This window comes from Papaver somniferum, chromosome 2 (assembly GCF_003573695.1).
Source record: "Papaver somniferum cultivar HN1 chromosome 2, ASM357369v1, whole genome shotgun sequence".
NCBI classification, from domain to species: Eukaryota; Viridiplantae; Streptophyta; class Magnoliopsida; order Ranunculales; family Papaveraceae; genus Papaver; species Papaver somniferum.
In genome coordinates, this window is record NC_039359.1 from 160814323 (window position 1) to 160831502 (window position 17180).

General features: G+C 35.6%; 1 pseudogene; it reads left to right on the top strand.

Annotated features, from left to right (window-relative positions):
• Nucleotides 1-12672: 12672 nt before the first annotated feature.
• On the top strand, nucleotides 12673-17077 carry LOC113354207 (annotated as a pseudogene).
• Nucleotides 17078-17180: the final 103 nt, after the last annotated feature.

The window sequence follows — 17180 nt, forward strand, 5'->3', positions numbered from 1 at the left end:
TGTCAGCTGTATTAGCCCGCACACGGCTTGTGTGCATTTTAATCTATTCTCTTTGATCGATCAAATCATACATTTACGGGCCCGTGTACTCCAAATTCAGATTTTAGCCATCAAAGGAAATAAATGCGGAAAAATAGGCTAAGAATGGTAAGATTGTTGAGCATTTGTATGCTCTGCTCCTGAATATCTTCTTATCGATCGCAACAAAAGAAATAATGGACTAGTTTCCAAAAAATGAACAACAAGATTGATCACATTTTGTAGTTTGTTCTGTATTCGGCATAATTTGATACATCCATGAAACGATGAAAAAGAAGGAATCATAAGAATGTGATGATGGTTCCGCTTAAATTTGGAATAATGCGATCAAGTGTACGTGAGGCTTAGATTTGGAATATTTTTATTGCACCACTTTTAGGAGGCAAAGGAATGAATGTTTTTTTCCTTTTACCACACTAAAATAGAATGAAAGTCCTTTTTCTGATATTTGAAAGCAACGCCAGCGGCATTACAAATTGCACCCACCAAAAAGAAAGTTTCCTGCACTCATCAAAAGGAAAGCTAGCGCTCCATGGGGGTATCCATTACAACACAATTAAGTTTCTTTCACTCAAGTACTATCAATTAAGGCGTATCTGCTTATAATACCATGGAAAACTTGGCAGCGACCCTCGAGTGAAGATTATGTAATCGTAGCATGTTTAGTAATAAGGCAGGTTGTTCAAACACTGGAACTCCTGAATTATTATTGCTTTTACAAAGTCGACATCAATTTGACAAGAAAGAAGACATGTCGAAAGAAAGCAATAATCACGGCTGTCAACTGGTTAACAGATTAATTAAATGAAACATGTCCCTTAAATAGTGTAATCATCAACACGCGTGCATGGTTATTTTACAGATTAGTGAATTATTTTAAAAAGCTGCATAATTAGAGGAAATACACTTCGACCAAACTAATACGAGTACTTGAAACGTCTAATGTAATTGTCATCTCGGTAATTATGTGTCCTCTAACAACCAGGGAGACTTGAAAGGAGAGGAATAGACATATGCATGGCACAAGACCAATGGAGATATTACCAAATGTCATTGTATGGCAGTTACAGAAGTTCCGTTGTCTTTTCCGGGCAGTTCGTTATTACCTATGGAAGAAAGTTTCCAGCCAACTTTCTAACAACTATATTAAGATATTGCTTTTAGTTTTGACACTGCGGATTTTGGGTTATGGTTTGTATTTGGTTTGCCTCATGGGTATGTTTTTCGTTCTTTGGCCGAGAAGCAAACAAAGCATATCAGTACCTGTTTTTATCATTCAGCAAACCAAAGTTTTTGCAACCACTTCTGCATCGCCGTTAACTACATCAAATAGTTCCAGATCTGCTGTATTTTATGCTTGTGGTATTGAGAGGATTTTATCATATCTTGTTTTAGATTTAGTATGTAAAATTATTATGTTAGTCACTCTTGTTTTAGTTGTACTTGCTTTAGGATTGGTAATGAAAAGAAAGACTGCAACAACCTTTTCAAGATCATCACCCAGTTCATCGGCTACTTCAACTGTTAACTCATCTCCAACGCCGAGTCAACCCGATACTTTCCGTTTCCGACACTTGAAGACCGATTCAGACTTCCACTGCTACTTGAGACACTCTGGTTACCTTTTGATAATCTTGGTTACACATTGGATACTGTTACTAATAGTTGGGTCATTGCTACCTTGATTGCACTAGGCAATCTAAACTTTGAAAAAATCCGGTTCATGTTATTCACATGTTCCGAGGAACATTGGGTTGGACTTGATCCAGTCATTGCCTTGTGCTTTGACACATACTGATTTTGTTTTCAAAATCAGTTTGGCCTTATGTGTTTGCTCCTTTCCTTTGCGAGAGAGAAGGATTTTTGAAACCGTTTTTAGATCTGAAGGGATAGATTTGATAGGAAAGAATTGGCGGAGAAACTACAATATGTATGACTGTATGATCTTAAAAACATTATGTAAGGTTTCCGATTACTTAAATCGGCTTTCTCAATATATGTTATGAGGTTAGCCTTTTCTTCGAGAAAAAAGAAAAAAAAAAGACCAATGGAGATGGAGGGGCTAAAAACTTTAATCAAAAATAGTCAATTATCCTTCGGACTACCAATGAACTAAAACCACAAACTTACTTGTAGTTCTCTCATCATTATCGACATTACGTAATAAAGTAAGCTAATTTATAGTTGTCAACATGGACCTATGTGTTCTTTTGATTTCTCTATTTCAATTTTCAGTAACGATGATTGGTTTTAAAACTAATCAGAGATAAGTACTGATGAAATTAAATCAAGTGATTGATTTTTTTTCTCAATATATATTTTATTGGATTTGTGTGTCTAAATATAGACTGATTCTACTAGTAGTGATGTTATTAAGTGTTTATTGATGTAATAGAAGTACGGGTACCTAGAATGATATAAGTTATCTATTATATGATAGACTAGACTGTAGTCTTTTTAAATTATTTGGATACGCTAACTAAGTTGTAGTCTTTTTTAATGCATCGTTGCAAAGGGTATGTACACTTAAGACTATACGGAAAGGTTGAGTACCTATAGTAAGGTATAATTTTTGCGTTATAATGGAAGATGTTTTGGTTATATGTAGATATTGAATCACAAGGTAGCTGTTGAATCTCATGGAGAGCTACCGGTCACAAGCTAAATTTTCGACCATACGAGAGATTTGGTCGGTTCGAAAATTCGACGTCATAATGGTCAATATATTATCTCGAAGCTAAGGTGACAATTTTGGGTCATGGATCTTAAATCACATTTCCATGCCCAAAATATTCCATGTTATCCAAAATAGATTCATGGAAAATAGAAGAACAAGATACTAGCGAACAAATGGAGAACATGAAACTAGGGCTTTCGATACATTCTCATTAGTCTTGTACACTCTTCAAATGAATTTTCCTAGGTCTCAAATATTGTCAATTTTTAAGCATATCAAACGAGAATAAATACGGAAGACGGGGGATTTCGTCTTCAAACTAGTTTATGTGATTCTCTAATGTTATTCAATGTAATCGAATGAAATATTGAATCAAATGAATTTTTCTTATTATGCATATCCTTATACATGTCCAATGAGATGAAACGAATTCTATAGTCGAATGAGTTTGTAATTGGAATTGACTGTGTAAATCTCTAATCATATCCATGAGATCGAAATAGGTCTAGCGTCATGCAAATCATTAATGGAATCGACATATGTAAATATCTATGCATATTTATTAAGATCGTCTGAGTTATAGGGTTGGATGAGTTTATTTCCGAATCAGTGTATATAAATCTCTACAATGATAAAGTTCTTCGATAATGATTTTGACAGAAAAAAGAATGTAATTTACAAAAAAAAATGGCAAAGAAGAAAGTACATTTAACACGACCTAAGTTCAATGTAGAAAATGAAAGGTTAGAACACTGCTTGGTTGAACCCACAAGTTTTGTTATCTCAAGCTTGTTGTCAATGTTAGGTGATCAAAATTATATCTTGATTTCTAGTATAGTAAGTCAAGTCTCAAACTAGGTTAGAATTTGTAGTTGAGTATCAGACATCACCCTTGAAGATCGAAGACCGACGAAGACATTTGGAGAACTTTTGTATCAGGTATGTGAAGACTGAACCATTCTATTTTTACTCATTATCTTACCATCTATCTGTTGAGACTATGTCGTATGAATTCTAGTAGATTTACAAATAAGAAGTTTCGAGTCAAGCTTGTCTTAAAAATATTGAAATATGATTCTAAACAAATATGTTCAAGGTCCTTAACAATACTAGTTATATGAATTAATTTGCGGATCAATTGGAAATTTCCCATGCAAATGATTTTATCACTTGAGAATATTTCAAACACCATAAGAAAGAAATATTTAACTTAATTACTGATATTTCTACTCAGGGTAAATTGGCAAACCAGTTTGCAAACCAAAAATATCTAAGTTTCAGAAATACACGAAGGTTAATGAACCAGTTCGAAAACCACAAGTTCAGTTGGGTATAGTTCACGAACCCGGTTGGAAAACCGTAGTGAACTGAATTTTCAGAGTAGGTATAATAGGCTAGCAGTTGGTGAACTGGTTCACCAAATGTGGTCAACTGAGTTCGGTAGTCTAGTAGAGTTGGCGAACTCGGTTCACGAACCATAGCACCATGACTCGTGAACAACCCTAACGGTTGGCAAACCATTGTACCAACTGTCCCGATAATTTTTAGCAGATGCTTAAAGACTTATTATTTTAATATGTTTAGCATTGGTGGAACTATTTTAAACATTTATAAGACTTCATTGATTACTTACACAGTTATGTGTTTCTATCATGATTAATTTCTTAGGTGTTTAAATGGACATCAAATAGCTTTTTAATCTTTGGCTAACTTGCCAAACCGAACAATCATTATACACGGTTCTGTAACCGAACCTATGTGTATAGTCTTCTATTATATTTTGAAGACCTATATTGTTTGTTTGATTCTCAAGTTATCTTAGCTTGAATTTTAAGCTAACCATTGTCTTTGAAAACTATAAATATAACATCTCTATCAACTGGGAAATTTAACCCCCAACACTTTGTGTCATAGTTGATTTTAGAGTCGTCCTCTATTGACCTTTTAGGTTTACGACTAAAAGACTTCGCTTTGGGGATTCCTGAATCCAGGTACGACTATCTTTACCTTGATAGTTCGTGAATCCTGATATTTCTTTTATGTTATCGAGGTTTTCGTAATCTCTTTCGGGGAAGATAGATAGTAATCGCAAAGTTCTTTTCGTCTCAGATTTTGTGATTCCTCAATATATATATCTAAAGACTGATTTTGGTTGATCTTTTGACGATTGTTCTTGAGAGGTGGTTGAGAATATATGATGCTCTTTGGGGGTCGTAAGTTCTGGATTTTTGAGGTTTGCTAGCTTTGACTATTAAAAACATATTCCCCCACATTGATCTTTGATCTAAACGAAAATCAAATGGGATTATTTGTTAGAGGCAGATTGGTATCAAAAGTCTTCACTTCGGCTGAAACAACTCTTAGGATATAAAGGACGTCAACTAAGGGAATTAAGTGTGTAGAACCCTCTGAGGTTCAAGAGACGTAAGGATCGCGCATGTAACAGAATCTCTTAGAGGGTGGATTCGGTCTCAACTACATTCCAGTCCAAAGTCTAATAGTAGGCTAGTGTCTATAGAGGTTTAATACAATGTGGTGTTCAATCTGGACGAGGTCCCATGGTTTTTATGCTATTGCGGTTTCCTTGTTAACAAAATTACTGGTGTCTTGTGTTTTTCCTTTTCCATATTATATTGTTTATCTTTATAATTGGATTTACACAGGTTTGTACGTATTCAACCTAAATAGATACATCTTCTTAATTGTAATCGATTACGAGACTCGTTCCTTGTAGAATTCGTATCTTGAAAGATAGATAACAAGTTTATTCACCTGGCAAAATTCTGATTGAATTATTTGGATACGACTAGGTTGATCTTGGATATTGATTTTTGAGATCGTCCAAGTACTCTGCTTAACAATCAGGTTCACGGACCTTGTGTCTATATACCTACTGATTGAGTAGATATTGAGATATTAACTCTATATACATATTGTCAAGGATCATTAAGTTGGTCTACTTGCAATTGTATTGAGTTTTTTTTTATATACATGTTGTTGAACGAAAAAATTGGGTGTATTTGGTATCCCCTGAGTTTTCAAAAATAACGCAAATCGTCATTACCCATAACCCTAGTATATAAATATGGAGTAGTCCCGTAAGGGTCTGTTTGGCATGATGTACTTGGAGGAGGGAATGCATTGAAAGGGCATGGTAGGAGACTGCCTTAGGAGATTCAGTGTTTGGCATGACCCAAACAAACAACACAGGAACTACCCTCGTAGTCGAACTACCTCGCATTAGTCCAACTGGTTTAAAATGAGTTTGGATGGGGTTTGAGATCAATCAGTTTAACGATAATCCTAATGAGGTTCTGTAAATCTGGTTTAAGGAAATTCAGGGTGTATGTTTGACTATAAGGTTTGTGTGATGTGGAATCTATTGAAAAATGAGGAATGATATCATCGTTTCTAATAGTTTTTTTTTCTACAAGTTTGATTATAAAAAGATCAGCTCATGATTTCAGTCTCTACACCACAATTCCTCCCCAAATAACGGAGAGGCAAATCAATTAAACTCATCATCTCAGTTAGGCTCCACCAGCAGACTTTTATGTCAAAATAAACGCAGATGCTGCTTTTATCTCAAACAATGCTGCTGCTGCAGTGATTGCACAAGATCACATGGGTGTATTTATGCGTTGTGAAACAATAAATTTTGATGCTAGTTATCCACTTCTGGCAGAGTCATTTGCTTGCAGACTGGATGTTTTTATGGAAAAAAGATTATTTTTTAGCAGAGTAATCATTGAAGGAAATGCGAAAAATGTCACAACAAACAGTAACGGGGGACTCCGGAAACATCATATTCATTCAGTGATATTGGACATTCGAAGTCAATCTGTCTCTTTTGCAAATATAAAATTTGAGCATGTTCAAAAAAAATATGCAAATCAACTGGCACATATGTTACGTCAATTTTCTTTGCAAAATAATGTAAATAGTAGATGCAATGCTAGTTCTCTACCGGAATGTATTTCCTCAAACCTCAACCTAAATGTGGTAATTTAATAAATCCGAGCTCTTAAACCCGTCTTTCCTTCAAAAAAAAAAAAAAAAAAGTGCAGGCCTCTAAACAAGGACTCCCTATAACGCGCCATTTTATTATGTCCTTTGACTAATTTTGACCGTCTTTTTTTATTTTATTTTATATTTATTTTGACACCTTCCGTCGGGTTTAAGGAAAACCCAAAACCTTAGAAACTATACAAAGAGAACAAAACCAAAAAATAAACAAAACAAAACAAAACCTCGACTAACTCCTATAGTAGACCATGCGGTTACTATCTTCTTTTAAATTATCTTTATATCATTATTAAAACTGTCAGGACTTATAATCACAAAATTGTCAGAGGGATCCTTTTTGCAAGCAAATCAGAAACCCTATTAGTCTCTCTAAACACATGAGTATATCTGATGAAGTCAAATTCCACCCTAAGATGACAAATTCTTTTCCGAATGTGCAACATACTCCAAGAAGTTGTACTAGAACCAGATAAAAGATTATGAACATTCCTAAAGTCAGTACAGATATGTAATCTTCTGTAATGAAAAGCTTTTGCTACAACTTCAAGCCTACTTCAATACCCTGTAATTCATGAGTTGTGACAGTAGCAGGAACTGCTCCATCACAAGCATAAACAATGGTCTTAACGATCCCTAATAATAGATCCAATCCCCCCAGAATCCTCACCCCTAGACCCATCAACATTCACCATAACTTCATCAGCCTCAGGGAAGAGCCAAGAACAAGCTATCACTCTAATCTTTTTATAAACACAATCAATTCTCCATATATCCATAAATCTTCTAATTTGAGGACTATTAATATCATAAATCTTGGAGGCAATACATTTGAGCCTAACATCCAGAACAATCAAATAGCTTACTCCCCTAGGGCCCTTTTTCTCATACGTAAACACTCTCTTGTTCCTTTCCTTCCAGACATGATAAATAAAACTATTAAGACAGAGCTTCTTGACATTAGAAACAGTCCCCTCACCAGAAAATTGCACCTGACACCAGAGCAATTCAGCATCCCAAGAATCAGCAGGTCTCTAAGTACTCCCATTTTTAACAACATCCCTCTCCAGATACAATTGGAAAAGAGACACTTCAGGAACAAATGTTGTTCATCTTCAATACCAGAGTCACAAAAAACACATTCAACATTCTCAATAATCCCCCAACTCCTTAACTTAACTTTAGTTTCCAGTCTTCTATGACAAGCTAACCAACAGACAAAGGAATGTCTTGGAATATTATGTTTAAACTAAACAAGTTTAGTCCAATCAACTTCCTCCAAAGTACCAGAAAGAAATTTATAAGTATCTTTTAAAGAGAAATCACCAGATTTGCTAGCCTTCCAAATAATTTTGTCTGGATCTCTAACATCATAGTCCACCACCTGAAGCTGATTAGAAGAGGTGCAATTGTCAAAATGAGATCACTCATGAATTATTAACTGTCCAGCCATCATAAAATCAACAACCTTCTTATCTCTAGAAGGACAAATACTCCCTAGACAATCAACATCCAGTCAATCCTTAAGTCTACCATTGGGATGCCAAAACCCATTACAAAAACTAGTATCAACTCTATTTCCCAGACAAGTTACCATAAACTTTCTATCTTCATCTCTACACTCAAGAATCCTTCTTCAACTCCAGGTACAATCTTGAGGAATATCTAGATCCCAAAAGTCGTTATCTTTGATCAGATTTTCTTTAATCTAGAGATTCCATATAGTCTCTTTGCCAGAACAGATATCCCAAACATGCCTTAGATTATCAGGAATATTAGTTTCCTCCAGATCTTTGAGACCAAGCCCTCCATGCCACTCCTCTGATCATTACAAGCCTAATTGCAGCTGATAGAGTTATGTTTTTTTACCAAGATATGAACCACACTATATCAATATTTTAAAAATGGTATTCAACCCCTTAATCAATCTCTTAGGCAGCACAAAGCAGGAAAACTATAAATACACCATACCATTTAACAATTATTTTATCAACTGTAACCTCCTAACAAAATCCAAGTGCCTAGCTTTCCAAGATTTTATTCTTTTCTTCATTATACTGATGAGAGGTTGACAGTCCACATAAGAAAATCTTTTGGAAACTAAAGGCATCCCTAGATATCTAACATGCATCTCCCCTTTAACACAACTTAAATAGTTCGTAATATCTTTGAAATCTTTCTCATCTACAACAAAAAAAAGTAAGTAAGTTTTATTATAGTTAACAACCAAACCTGCGAATCTCCTGAAATCCTTAATCACCATAGAAAGCACTTGAGAAGACTTCAAATTTCCTTTGAAAAAAACCAGCACATCATTTGCAAAGCAGAGATGAGTAAGTTGAGTAGCTCTATAATAGGAGGAAGTCCATACTGCCCAATACTGACCTGATTTTTTAAAAGAATACTCAAAACTTCTATCACCATCACAAACAGATAAGGGGACATAGGGCACCCCTTCCTCAAACCTCTTTTATCTGCAAAAAACCATAAGGGGAACCATTAATAAGAATATAATGCCTAGCTGAGGAGATACAACACATAATACATGCAATAAAACCACTAGGAAATCCCACCTTTCTAAGCACAACATCAATGGGATCCCAACTGGTAGAATCATAAGTTTTTTGTAAATCAATCTTGAGAGCACATATAGGAGTGCATGATAATTTCTCACAATCTCATTAGAAATAAGAATGTTTTCTTAAATAGATCTTCCACAGATGGAAGCTAACTGACTAGAACTCACTAAAACCTTGATCGCAGTCTTCATTCCAAAAGAGATAGTCTTTGTCAAACATTTATAGATCACATTACAACAGGATATAGGTCTGAAGTCCCCCACTGTAGTAGGATTCTCACACTTGGCCACTAATGTGATAAAAGAACTGTTAACCTCTTTGATCAATCTACCAGACTTGAAAAAATTTATTAACAACATTAAAAAAATCATCGCCCACTACAGACCAACAATACTTGAAAAATAACTATTATACCTATCAGGACCGGGAGATTTAGAAGAGTGAATTGAAACAAGAGCTTCAATAATCTCCTAAAAATAGGCCTCATAAGTAACTCTACATCAGCTTTAGAAACTAACTTATCAAACTTTAAACCATTAATAACAACATTAATCTCCTCGGGATCTGTATAAGAATCAAATAAAGAGCTAAAAAAATCCGCACATTCTTCAGCAATATCTTTATCCTCCTCCAACTTAACATCAGTTCTAGAAGTACGAGCAAGAATATTGTTTCTAGATCTTCTCTCTTTAATTACGAGAGTTAAAGAAAAATGTATAATTAGAGTCACCTACCTCCATCCATCCCACCTTAGATTCATCATACTTTTCCAATCTAGCATAATCCTGAACAACTTCTTTCTCCTTCTTATAGCAAGATTACATCTCAAAGGAAATTAGTGAAGTTGATGATCCACTATAACTTCTTTAGCCTCTTCCATTTGATCAAATAACCTTTTAAATATAGCATTATTCCATTCAATTAACACAATCTTCAACCTCTTTAATTTATTTACTAACATCATCATAGGGTTACCTCTTATAGGCAACATCCAAGACTGCCTCACCGCACACACAAAATCAGGTTCATCCACCAAAAACTGCAGAATATACAGGGGGACCATGCTGTCTCCCATCAAAAATACTAACAATACCAGGACTATGATGTGAAATTCCTGAAAGAAGAAACTAAGCACTAGATTCATGAAACATCTCCAACCACTCCATTTAATAAGAACTCTATCATTTTAGAAGCAACTCTACAATCACCACCTTGTTTATCACTCCAAGTATAAAAACATCCATAATATCTAAGATCAAAGATATGAGCCTCTTGAGTACACTCCCAAAACTCCTGGTAGTGAGAAGGAGTAACCTCAGCTCCACCCACTCTATCACCAACTTCAAGGAGATAATTAAAATCACCTAAAATGATCCAAAGGCCTATGATCATAACTGGCAAAAGCAATTACCCCAGTCTATAAATTCCTCGTGAAAATAAGATCATTGCTACCGTACACAAAAATGGCGATAAAAGATTTATTTTTATAAGTTAATACCTCAACAAAAACAACTTGGGAAGAGACATGAATAGCCTGTACCTTCATAATCTCAGAATCCCCAAATTCTACCAGACTCATCCATAGAATAATTATCCTCAGACTTAGGCTAAATTTTATTTCTAATTCTAACTTTATTACTTTCGTGAACATGAGTTCCCACAATACCTACTAAACATAATTTATTAACTTTAATTAATCAACTAACCTCAACTTTCTTTAAGGGGTCATTCAATACCCTTATATTCCAGCAATCCGATTTTGTCAACCATTGGAGATATTAAGTTTCTTTTTGACAGACTTCTTATTTGCCACCATTTCACATTTAAAACATGCTTACTCTGAACTGAAGACTTTGGAAAAAAATGGGCTCTCACAAACCTAGGCTCCTGTCCCTTATTCCCTACATCCAGCTTCTCCACTTGAGATAACACAAATCCAGTTCCTTCAGTTACCCAAACATTAGTAACTTCATCCACTATAATCTCACTAGGAGGGTTAACCACTTCCATAATAACCACATCATAAAATTCACTATCAATAGGAGGATCCATATTTTCATCTTGTACTAGACCATTCACTACTCCTTCCATATTATCTCCAATACCATCACCAGAAGGTTGTTGAAACTTATTCTTCATCACAACAAAAATAACACTTCTAATATGGAAGGAATAGTGAGTGGTCTCGTGCAAGATAAAAATATTGATCCTCCTATTGATAGTGAATAAGAAGAAGTTTTTATCACAACAGGAATAACACTTCTAATATTAACACCATTACCTGAAGAAGAAGCCACATTCCCTTCAGTGTCAGGGCCAGAGTTTTGATCCCAAGTTTTCCCCTTCCTCTCTTCAAAGACTTAACAATCCAAGCTTCAGAAACACTAGTTTTCTTACCCTTCTCATGAGTATTCTCCTGCACCAATTTCTATATAGCAGCCTGAACATCAATTTTTGCAACTGCAACAGCAGCACTAGCACACTTCTCATGAGAGTGACCAAAAACATCACAATGAGCACATCTCACTGCCTTGCAGCTATATTCCACCGGAATTTGAAGTTTACATTACCCACCATAACATCAATATGACTAGGAAAATCAGATTCCACGACAACTTCAACACAAATTCTAGCATAGGTCATCCTAGACCTAATAGCAGTCTGCTTATCTAACATGATTGGAACACCCACAAAACTCGCTAGCTTTCCTAAACCCTTAACATGCCATAAGAGAAAGAGGAACATTTCCAAGATTGATCCAAATATGAATGGATTTCAGTTTTTCAGTTCTGATAAATCCTGTTCAATCAAGAGAGACCAAGGTCTCACTCACTACACAAACAATTGACTAGATATGAAGAAACACCCACGTTCCAATGCTGTCATTGCTTCTGATTCAAATTCAAACACAAATATACTATCACCGACCGTGCTACACTTCCACCAGCCGTTTCCACCACTCTCTTCCCCTATGGAAAAGCATATTATCACCATGGAGAGTCATTTTCAAAGCACCCTTCAAATTCCATACCCTTTGAACAGTATTTTGGACCATCTTTTTATTCATCACTGTTTTCATGTTCTTCGTCTTCCATTTTTACTCTGAAGATTAATAATAAATTGGGAGTTATAAAATTAAGTTATCAACATCATTACTAGATCTAATTCTTGAGAGATGAAACATGGGTTTTCATCATAAACATTATTCTCATCATTAACGGAAACTACCATGATCTCTCCACCTCTCTCTGTCTCTCCCAGTTATTTCTACTGTATACTGTACTATGCTAGAAGATTTAAATTTGGAGTTCAAAATCTATCATACTCGATATTTGAGATGAATAGCAAAGTATACAGTTGTTGAGAGTATAGATTTTGGTTTCGTAAATAGTTCCAGTAAATCTATCCAAACAAGATAATACTTGATGAATATCAAGTTTATTTTGATTCCGTTGAAGGATGGAGATGAAGATTTGGTAGGGATGTGTTACCAAACAGCCAAGTCCCGATTACAATGTCGTGTAATCCAACAATTTTGTGTGCCAAACGGACCCAAAATCCTTCATAAATTTCACAAGTGAGGCCCGACTCGCTGGACTGGGGTTTGGGCTAAAATGTCCGACCAATAATAAAAAGAGATCAGACAATAACGTCTCTACTCTAGGTTTTCCGTCGTCGCTGCAAGGGCACAAATTTCCGGCAAGTGTGATCTCTATCCATCTCTTTTCCCATCTGTAAGTAATGGTTCGGCTATAGTTAAAAAATCTCGAGGGTTTATCTATCAGGGTTTATCTTTTTTTATTATGTGCAACTGAGGTTTTTTATTCGATGAGTGTATCTATCAGGAATTGAAAACTCTTTCCAATTAACAACACAGTACTACTGCTGTGTGTCTGTCATGGAGGATGTCAATATTTGTGTTCATGGGATGGAGAATGTCAAGTAAGATTTCCTTATAATTACTTCATATGATTTCGTTGTTTAATTTATGGTTGCTCATAATTTTTATGGATTGGGTGTGTATAATCAGAGTGACTGATAAAAAGGAGAAGAAAACACATAAAGCCAAAGCCCCTAAGACTACTGGTATGGTCTTTCCAGTTCCTCTAATTGATCATCTATGAGTAGCTTTGATTTCTCTTTTTAAATCGGATGTTATGAATACATTCAGGTGGTGGCAGTAGAAAAAAGGAGGTTAAGAAAGAGACTGGTCTGGGTTTATCTAATAAGAAAGATGAAAATTTTGGGGATTGGTATTCTGAGGTATCTAATTGACCACCTGTTTTCTTAGTTTGTATTTGTTAATATGTAATGTGATAGTGATTAGCATCACTAGACCAGAATTACAGTTGCATATCATAATAGCCAGATTTAAAGCCAAATAGTTTTGAGCTGAGTAATGGTGCTCAAGCCAACAACTTCAAAAATGTCTTAGTGGACAGTATTTCCAAGGAACGTCTGACCAATCTTCTCAGCATGCATTTCTAATAAAAGATGGATACTTTGAAATGAAGTTGATTCACACTGGATAGTTTTACATGAACGTGTATTTTTCTCTCTTATTTTGTGCAGGTTGTTGTCAGTGGTGAAATGATCGAATATTATGATATATCTGGGTGTTATATCATCAGGCCATGGGCCATGGCTATTTGGGAAATTATGCAAGTATGTGAAAATTTTAGTTACTGGATTTTATACCTATATATGAGCTAGTAATTTGGATTTGACGTGAAATGTTGATGTTACTGATTCACACTGTTGTCGACATGCAGAAATTTTTCGATGCTGAAATTAAGAAAATGAAAATTGAGAATTGCTACTTCCCATTGTTTGTGTCTTCTACTTGTTACAAAAGGAGAAGGATCACATTGAGGGCTTTGCTCCAGAGGTGAGAATCAAAATGCTTCTTACAACCATACATAAGCTACTTGTTGTAGAAGTATCTAATAATCTCAAACTGCATGATAGCATGACCTCAAGTTGTGGTAATCAGATAGATTGTTGTTTTTTCTCTGTATATAAACTATAATTAGCCATTGATGAATTCTCTTGTTTGGGACCTCCACTAGGTAGAGCTTTTTTATGATTCCGCTGGTAGACTGATGTTTGTTTTTTACTCACACTATGCCAGGAAGTTTTTGTTGACTTAACTGTTAACCTCTCTTTATCATTTAAGTTGTCGTAGTTACGTTCATTGTAACTTTGCATGACCGATAAATAGCTCAGCTACTCACTCATCTACACTCTTTCAGGTTGCATGGGTTACGAAGTCTGGAGATATTGAGTTAGAGGTTCCTATTGCAATCTGTCCTACCAGTGAAACAGCCATGTATCCTTATTTTCGAAAATGGATTAGAGGACATCGTGACTTGCCCTTGAGGCTTAACCAGTGGTGTAATGTTGTTCGTTTGGGAATTCAGCAATCCTACTCCCTTCATCAGGTATTCATTGTTTCCTTTTGTGAGGATAATGCACACATAGTTATATATACATAAAAGGTAGAGATGAGAGTACTTATGCCTCAATTATGTCTCAGAGAACATTCACCTTGTAGATGCCTCGAGGAGAGTGATTTCAGCCAAAGTTATGTCTGACCCATAAAATTACCCATCTCTAAGTTTTACACTACCATTTACTCACATGTTTCTAGCTTGTAGGAGTTGTGAGTTTCTTTGGCAAGAAGGGCATACGGCTTTTGCAACGAAGGTTGAAGCAGATAAAGAGGTGAATGTTTAGCAAAACTCGAATTCTGCGATCTCTTTGTTTTCTTCTTTCAATGTCATGTTTCTATGTTTTATGCTTTCTGTTGTTCTGCGTTTATTTTGATGAAACTGTTTATGGAAGTCTCAAAAGTTTATCTTTCGCTTTATATAACCATCAATAGGGTACAAAAATAGGTGCATAATATTTTTAATGCCATGCAATATGCCCAATATTTTAATTGATATAAATTTTCAGGTTCTTGAAGTGTTAGAGCTGTATCGAAGGATTTATGAAGAGTTCTTGGCAATCCCAGTGGTAAAGGGAAAGAAAAGTGAGAATGAAAAGTTTGCTGGAGGTTTATATACAACCAGTGTAGAGGTGAGACATAAGTTCCATTTCACCCTATCATTATATTCTTAATGCATAATCTATTAACTTTATTTTCTTTGGTGCAATTACATAATTCTTTTATTTTATCAGGCTTTTGTTCCAAATACTGGTCAAGATCAACTTTGAAAATGAGAAGGGAGAAAAGGGCATGGTGTGGCAAAATTCTTGGGCATACAGCACTCGAACAGTAATAGTCTCGAATTATTTTTCTTTTTCTTGTTCACTTGTAAACAGATGTATCGTTTATTTTAGGGGTCATTTTCACAGCAATGATATCTCCGTGTCGTATGCAGTTTATAAATAGGCCCTTTCTAAGATAAAATTTACGGAAATTGTTTTTTATTCATTTTGGAAAAAATAAATCTCCAAATGGTTCATTATGCAAAGCATCTTTATTTATCGGAGTAGTTTTTTTTACAGATTGGAGTGATGGTGATGGTTCATGGAGATGACAAGGGCTTAGTATTGCCACCTAAAGTTGCATCGGTCCAAGTCATAGTGATTCCTGTGCCTTACAAAGATGCTGATGTTCAAGCCATCTGTGATGCTTGTTCCGAAACTGCAGAAGAGTTGAATAACGCTGGTTTTCGTGCTGAGACAGATCTAAGAGACAACTATTCACCTGGTTGGAAGTATTCAAACTGGGAACTGAAAGGAGTTCCCTTGAGGATTGAGATAGGTCCGAAGGATATGGCCAAAAACCAGGTTAGTTGAATTATATATTGTTTCCGCCATGTCTGCAAAGCAAGATGCAGTCAGATTGAGTACTCCATTTGGACACATTAACAGGTACGTGTTGTTCGCCGAGACAATGGAGCAAAAGAGGATATCTCAAGAATCATTTTGGTTGATCAGATTAAAGACCTACTAGACAATGTCCAACAAAGCCTATTCGATGCTGCAAAGCAAAAACGCGATGCTTGTGTGGTGGTAGCTAAGACATGGGAAGAGTTTACCAAGGCCCTAAACGAGAAGAGGATGATCTTAGCTCCTTGGTGTGATGAGGAGGTATGCATCCATTGTTTAATATTTTACTTGCTTTAAACGTTTTCTCCTTTTGCTTTTAATAAAAATTTCCAGCTGTTGGTGCCTTTGTTTTGCTACATTATTGTCCTTAAATCTATTCTTTCAGGAAGTTGAGAGAGATGTTAAAGCGCGTACCAAGGGTGAGATGGGAGCATGCAAGACCCTTTGCACCCCTTTTGATCAGCCAGAGCTCCCATAGGGTAATTTTTGCTATAAATAGATCTTGTTTTCATTCCTTAACATCTAAAATCGTGGACCTACTTAGTCTGTTTATGCCATATGCGTTTCATATCTACCTTTCTAATATCCAAGACTTGCACTTCCAGGGATGCTGTGCTTTGCCTCTGGAATACCCGCTAAAAAGTGGACTTACTGGGGCAGAAGCTACTATTTCAACTGGTGCAACTTGAAAGCTGGTGTAAGGGTTCCTTTGCAACGCTAAAGAGGTGGAAACTAATTGGGAGATTTTTGAAGTTGATATTCTATTTGGCAGTGACTAAATGCAACCTATCTTTTGAATATTTGCAACCCTCAACCTAGAAACGAATTAGTTATAAACCCAAGTTATGTAAGTCATTGATACCCACGGTTAGATTTATGCAGGCCATTACCATTCTCGTCCGACTTGTGTGTATTTTTTTTTTCTCGAAACAAATTTATGGCGTCTTGCGATGACAAGAAAACGTTTTAGAAAATAAGATGAAATGTCGATTGGTAACCAAAAGAAGAAAAGCTCCACTAGC